The 7697-nt window shown below is 38.6% G+C and overlaps 1 protein-coding gene across 4 annotated transcripts in view; it reads left to right on the forward strand.

Annotated features, from left to right (window-relative positions):
• Window positions 1-7697, forward strand: part of LOC106786852 (serine/threonine-protein phosphatase 4 regulatory subunit 1-like) — a 131702-nt gene that overhangs the window by 50692 nt on the left and 73313 nt on the right. Inside the window, exons 1-2 of one of the 4 annotated variants that reach the window (XM_014748691.1) lie at window positions 2370-2667; window positions 3491-3914. The exons of the other annotated variants lie outside the window; for them this stretch is intronic. The gene's annotated coding sequence lies outside the window, so the exon portion shown is untranslated. Of the gene's footprint in view, window positions 1-2369; window positions 2668-3490; window positions 3915-7697 lie in introns of those variants that run through there. 4 annotated transcript variants of the gene reach the window in all.

A 7697-nucleotide genomic window follows, 5' to 3' on the forward strand; every position in this document is an offset into this window, starting at 1 on the left:
TTGCTCTGGGCCAACGAAACCCAGTCAAATGAAAATCCGTTTGAGTAGATCCAAGTCGTCGACTTGTCCCTCTATCTCTCTCTCTCTCTCTCTGTTTCTGGTGTAGTCATCCTACATCCCTCTCTTTTACGCACAGTTCTCAAACTAACTCACAGCAAGTTGGCCCCGCCGGCTGGCTTAATTGCTAATTAATTCTAATTGATAATTCCCCCGATAGCGTTAGGCCGGTAAAGTAATCCGAAAAGCGTGTTTACGCGAAAGTTTCTCAACGTGCAACCGACGTCCACAACATCCTTCTACTTCTTCTACTACTTCTACTTCTTCTACTTCGTCATTTACTTGCTGCTTCATTTCGTTTAGTTTCCTTACGTTTTCTATATTATTTATTAATTCATTCAATTTCTAATTTTTCTTCAATATATCAGGTCAATCCAAATGTTCGTGTGCATTATTAACATGTATGTTAAAATGCTTAAAAATCTAGTGAAGTTGAAGCCACATTTTAACAGAAATCTTAAAAAAGATGCATTCATCTTATGGGAGGACAGTTTTATCAATCATTTAAAGGTGATTACAAAAATATTTAAGCATGAAAAGTGGATACCACGCGAGCTGAATTCGTACGAACTTTTAGACTGACCTGATATAATGTGACTGAAAAATTGTTTATACGTCAAGAAACATAATAACCGATTGTATAAACGAATTCTGACGTAGGAACGTATTTAAATACTTACTTATGTTACGTGTCGTTTCCACCACTATCACTACCTCCCCCTCAAAGTCCCCCCGTTCCATTCCCCTCCTACTCTCGCATAAAAAACTCACTCATACATTTTCCAAAGTCTTTGTCGTCGTCGTGTGTGTTTGTAATACGGGATATTGAATTCAATCGAGTACAAAACTAATACATTTTTACATGTATACGGTGGTGGAGGGTGGGGGTGATCGGGGTTAGTATCGTTAAGTTCCGGAGGAAAAATGAAGAAGCGGAAAGCATGACGATGAGGAGGTGGAGGAGGAAAAAGAAGAAGAAACGACGACGACGACGACGAGCAAGCGCGTGACGTCCATCAACATGTGAGCAGTCAAGCAAACGTTTATTCTCAACGTCATGTTACACGTGACCGATCTACGTAGATACGTAGAAACCTATGCCCAGCCCCGGCAGGGTCGTTCATCGCTATTTAACAATTATAAAAAAAACTTCGTTACGATTTTAATCGAACTTTTTAAGTTAATATTTTTTGATCGTGATTTTGTTCGTTTGATTGAATTCGGTTGCAGTTAACAGTTGTACAAAAAATGTCTACCTACTATCATAATTTCGGATAAATAATATATCATTCGTTTGATAAACGAGATCCCCAATCTATCATTAATGTCAAAAATAACTTTTATCCCGAGGATCAGTCTCTCGTTAAGTTTATATTTTATTCTATTTTCATACTTTATATTTCATTGTAAAAAATCGTAGAATCAATGGTCCATCGTACAGAATACGTATATATGTTGGTTTCTCGTTTATCGCTGAGAAAAGATTTTCAATCGTAGAGCGTGACGACGTAAAACGTAAAACACACACACACACATACATATATATACTGTGGCATTCATATAACGGAGTAAGAAAGAAACAGATAAAATTTTCCGCGGACAAACGGGTGGGGAGGGTCCCCCAACTCGAATCGACTTACGTTATACGTTATAGTAATAGTAAATAGTAATAATAATAGTAGTAGTAAACTACTTTCCTTCCCGCACACCCTACTTGAGTTTAAACACGCGTCGTTGAAAGCGTGTGTGCCCGCATTTATCGCGCGCACGCAAACGCACAAAGCAAAAAGGAATAGAAGAGAGAAAGCGTAGTATAGTAAAGAGGGGTGTTGATGGATAAGGGGGTGAGGTGGGGTTGGGCAGGGGCGCGTCGGCCAGCGCCACCCGAATACCGGATGTGACGACACTCTTGGCGCACTTGGCCCGACGCACTCTCTCTCTCTCTCTCTCTTTTTCTCTCTTTTTTTACCCCCACTCAAAGAACAGAGCTATTTACCCTGGTAGTTGAAACGATGGCCAATAGCAGGCGCTGAGAGTTGCGACGCTCGCGTTTCCTCGTTTCTCTCTCTCCCCCCCATTCTCTCCCCCCCCCCCTAATTCTCTCTCTCATTCTCTCATTTTATAGTATACGCACAGATACACACATTCTACTACTACATTACTAGTATTACTACCTACTACACTACTACTACCATTATTACAACACTACTACACATTACTATCTACACTACTTACTATACAACTATATTTATTACTACTACACCTATAGAAATGCGCGTTTTCGCTATCCGGCGTTCGACGCGCCACAGAATTCGCGATGAGCGCACAGTCTCGCGCGAATCCTCGCGCGCGTGGCTCCTATTCTTTGATCGTTCCTTACCGAAAAACGCATAATTCGTGTAATCGTAGTTTCTGCACGCCCTATTATTATTATTCTTTTTTAATTGTCTCGTTCGTTGAACATTTATTAAATCATTCGTACGATAATTTAAAAAGTCTTTACGCGAGTGGTATTTCTGGGTTCTTTTATTTTTTAATTATGCACGTTATTCGTTATAGGATTTTGTGCACGGATTAGTTATAGTTGCTCTTTACTGAAGGATGATAACAGTACGTTAACGAAATATATCAAGAAAATATAGATATTCAAGTGGGATATAGAATTGTAGATTTATATAAAAAAAAAAAAATAAAAACGTGGAGAGAAGTGATGAAGAAGAGGGTGGAGGGGAACAACACACGTACGCGGCCATTTTAACTGCGCCGTGCGCTAACCCACCGGGCCACCCAGTGTGTCGTCGTCGTCGTAGTCATAGTTGTAGTTTCATCGTCGTCGTCGTCCGTAGTTTCATCGTCGTAGAAGCGCGCGCGCTCTCAAAACCGTGCTGCCATCGTTTTCGTTTAAGAACTACGTTCTTCTTTGCAGATTGCGCAGAAGCGAATTGGGCGAGCGCGCGTGCGCATGCGAGCACGCGCCAAAGAATTTGCGCTAACGATAAGAAAACGAAAAACTACTTGCTTTCAAACTCTTTCTTTTACACACAACACACACACAGAGACTCTTTTTTTCGGTTCTAATTCCTTTTTTTTCTTCTTGTTACTCGATTTTTGTCATTTTACATATTTATGATCGAAAAGAAATCTAAAAAAAAAGAAAAATAAGTATATCCGTAACGCCATAAACTCGCTCGTGTTTTCTTATTCGCTCGGTAGGATGCGCTACGATCGGCGGAAGTGCGAAAAAGAAGCGTGTGCCGTACCCCGCGGGAATCGACGACAATCGTGAAGTATCATCGTCAACGTTAACATGCATGCATGCGTTCCGCGTTGTCTTATTTCGATTGATCGAATCGGATCGATCTATCTATCGTTAAATTGCTAAGTGTTGTCCCCTCTAGACCCCCCGTTTTAATTTTTTTTTGTTTTAAATAAGAATTTTTTCGGATCATTCAAAATTGGAAATAATTGTCCATTGATATCTTGACGATATTTCATGTATCTCATGTTAATATATTTTATACAATAAGAAAATAACTTTATACGAAATTCGCTGATGCGAAAAAGTGACTGTGTGCCCGGATGACGAGAAGAAAACGTGACGAAAACGTGAACAGGGTGGCACCGAGGGGGCTACGCGATGATAACCCGCGTGGAAAAGTCGTGCGCGGTGAAGGAAGAGGTGGTGGAGGAGGAGGAGGAGGAGGAGGAATGCGTGGAAACGAGAATAAGAAAGAAAAAGATAGATAGAGGTGAAAGAGGAAAGAATGAGAAAGATAGAATGAAAGAAATGCCGGGAGAACAACATTGCGACAACGAGCCAAGTGGTGGAACGTGGGAAAGCCAACATAAAAGGCAAGGTAAGGCAAACGGGAACGAGCTTACGAGCAGTCCAACTATCATATTCGTTTCTCTCCGATTCTAAAAAATCATTATTATTATTATTATTATTATTATTGTCGCTCGAATACATAAAATAGGTTTGTAACCGTAGAATTTTCATTACGAACGACAAAGATTTATTCGGTTTCCTTTTTCTTTTTGAAAAATAAGTAAGCAACTATAGTTTCTTTACCAAAGTATGCATTATTATTACGTTCAATAAGAAAAATAAATACAACGAGAGAGTATTTCCTTTGAAAAGAAATATATATTACTGTATGTGTGTGTGTGTGTGTGTTCGTGATTAGATTTCCTCGCGGAAAAAGGCGTGTGTGCCACGAGGGGAAATGTGTAAATGATAGAAAAAGAAGAAGTATAGTTAAGTTGCGTGCAAGAAAAATATTACGATTATTTAAATATTTGAACAAAATTTATGCTTATGGTATATACATATATAACACTATTAATTTTTTTTCCTGCCGAAATTATTTCATTTGTGCATAAAAAATTCGTTTTTAAGTAGAATTATTTTGAGAATCACTCGAGTAATAGTAGTAGAAGTAGTAGTAGTAGTCTCAATCGGATGAGCCAATCGAGTTAGTTCTTTGTGTTCTTAACGCGTTCCTTCTCATGTGTGTACACAGTGCGTGGCGTTTATTGGCCGGCGATAAGTCGGCCCGAGTCGACGTTGGCGCCGATCAACCATTCCTTCTCTCTCTTTCTCTTACTTACTATGATTTTTTGTTCTCTCTCTCTCTCTCTCTCTCTCTCTCTCTCTTGACACATTCGTGTAATCTTTTTCGTCAGTTTTGATATTCCAAGAAGAAGAAGAAGAAGAAGAAGCCGTTGCGTTCCTCTTTCCTTTCAACCGAAAAACGTTTTCAGAGCGAAACATTTTTGTTCTCCTTCTTTTTCTTTTTTTTTTTCTGTTCTGTTTGTATGATTTATTTAATGGAAATGAAATCTTCCCATAGCGTTCATATCGTTCTCATGGAATCGCCCTCGTTAAGCGTCCAACCATGTCCATAACTCGTGAATCAATATATTCTATCCCACATATTTGAGATATTCCTAGATAAATTCTCGAGGAAGGGTCCCTTTCTCTCTTGCCCCCCCCTACGTCCTTCTCACGAACCGTATTCCAAAAGGGATATACCACCAGTCTCGCGATTTCGAACCTAAGAGAAAGAGAAAGAGAGATTGCCCGTTGCGAATCCATTTAAATTCTCCCGACATTATTGGGGGATTCTGCCCGTCGTCCTTTAGTTTTAGTCGAAAAACCACTCGATGTGCAAATTTAAAGACGACCGATCGACCAACAATTCATATGCTACCTTGTAATCATTCGAGTTTTCGCAACAAAATGAAAATGGAAGATAGGAGAAGGAAAAAAAAGAAATTTTGCGAAAAAATTCGATGTCGTCCCGTTGTCCCTGAACATTATTCTCATCAAATATGACAAAATAAGAAGTTTAATGCTCGAAATTTGAAGTATATACGTCACACGAATACTAGATTATTCTTTTACTCTTTATCTTATTTCATTTTCTAATGGTTGATGATGATCATTCGACGATGACGATGAAAATCAACGACAACGACGACGTGGGCGATGCGTTGTGGTATAGTTTTTGTTACGTAATCACAAAAGATAAGACGGATAAGAGGGCTTGGTTGGTTGGTTGGTTGGTTGGTGGCTTCGGACATGGGCTACCGAAGCAAAACGGCGCCTCTATTTTCGTTAACACGAATCACCCAATCCCTAACGCCCATTGCAGCAGTCAACAGAACAGACGATGATTCTATATACTGTTAATACCATCGCGGTTCCCCTTCTTCTTCTTCTTCTTCATCTTCTTTTTCTTCTAACACACTCGGTCGAGATGTCATCATCTCATCAACATTATTTTATATGTATAGAAAAATACATTTAACATACAAAGTATTGCAACAATATATCTCAATGGAATATCTTTCATTTTCTAAATAGGTTAGTTGGCTTTTTTTATTCGAATTTCTATTCAAATGTTTCATAAATTTGTAATAATTTTATTAAACCCCGTTATTATTTCGAATTAGAAGAAATATCAGTGTTTTTTCGCGATAGAGTAAGTTAATTCGGTTCGGTTCGTTTCGTTCGTTCCCATCGATCGTCGTGTTCGCCAAGGTGAAACGACCTTTCCGAGTCGGCGACCTCCCTCAGTCAAGGACGACACTTCGAAGAACGACCAGTTCTCTCTCTTTTTCGTAGTTGTTAATCTTTGCAAGACAACTTTACTTTACTTTTACTACGAGTAAATTCTCCCAACGAGGTCTTCAGACACGTGGGGACACTTTGGGGAAAGTTTTAGAAAAACGATGAAAGAACAGAAACAAAAAATGGAAGAAAAATACTCATAGAATCAGGAGGCAACATCGCAGCGTACCTTTTTACGAATCGCGTGACTCACGTTCTTCGCATTTGCCGTGAAACTGAATCAGCGTGAAAATGATATTCCGAAGATTCTCGTTGCAACATTTCGCAACAAGACGTAAATATTCGTTCTGGCAAATTGTCCGAATTTCATATACGCTACCTAGCGCGTTACTTTTTCATTTATTATTGTCTCTATTATTCGTATCCGATATATATTATATTGTTTTTTCTTTTTTTTGGGGGGGGGGAGTGGGGAAGAAAATTTTGAAAAAGATTAACAAGAATCGTTTGAACAATCATCGATGATCAGCTTCCTCCTTTTTCTTTTTTCTTTTCCTATCGTTCTATCGAATAAAATAATCATGTGATTTCCAAGAGAAGTCAATAAAAGTTAACGCTTAACGCGTAGAATGCTAAAAAAGCTCGTCACGATTTTCGCGTGACGATAATCCATCGCGTGTTACAAATTACATACCTTACGTTGTTCCGTAGGTTAATGCGTGTGATTCGAACGGGAACGCAAAGTTAGACGAATGTGTAAATAAATATTACTTAGAGTTTTATTATACGTATAAAATTTCTCTAACTCTTGTAATGCGAACCAAAATCTTTTTATAAATACCGACGAAAAACTCCCTGTCCCTCCACTCACCCCCATAAAATGTTTTTCATATATTATTTGTTCTTCGTACGCATTATTCCTGTGTGTGTTCATTCGTTCGTTGATTCCTGATCGAAGATTGGAATTAATGCCCGTGCCGGGGTCTCTTGGCCAATGGGAGAAGATCGTAAAGTTGCATGGTAGAAAGTTAAAATGGCGGCATGGAATATTTACTTCACGTGAGAAGGAAAAACTCCCCACCGTCACGCGTATTCCCATAAATTGCATTTTCGTGAAAAATTGCAAACGTTCTTTTCGATTCTATTCTTTTTTTCTGTTTTGTTTTTCTTCGGACAAGTTTGCTTCTACTATACTTTCTATTTCTTTTTTTTTTTCTTTCTATCCGTATATCGATCGTTTTCCAGCGACCTTCGACCTTGAATTTTTTCGAAGAAACTCGCGTTCGTTCATCGATCGACAGTCTTTCTTTCTCTTCCTGTATTAACCGTACATCATTTTTAGACTCGAATAAATCTTTTCAAAATATATTTGCATTTTTCAGTCGATATTCGATATATATATAAACGTTGTTATTTATGCAAGCTCAGGGCGATCGAATGAATTTATTTTTGACTCTTTTTTTTGTTGCGTGTTGTACGAAACGGGCATATCCCCCGTTACGTTGAAAAATTCGTCGAAAAAATATTCTTGTTTTCGAGCGTCGTAAAATATAATAAAGATTTA

This window comes from Polistes canadensis, unplaced genomic scaffold (genome assembly GCF_001313835.1).
Source record: "Polistes canadensis isolate GaletaPanama2010 unplaced genomic scaffold, ASM131383v1 scaffold_85, whole genome shotgun sequence".
In the NCBI taxonomy this organism is placed as follows: Eukaryota; Metazoa; Arthropoda; class Insecta; order Hymenoptera; family Vespidae; genus Polistes; species Polistes canadensis.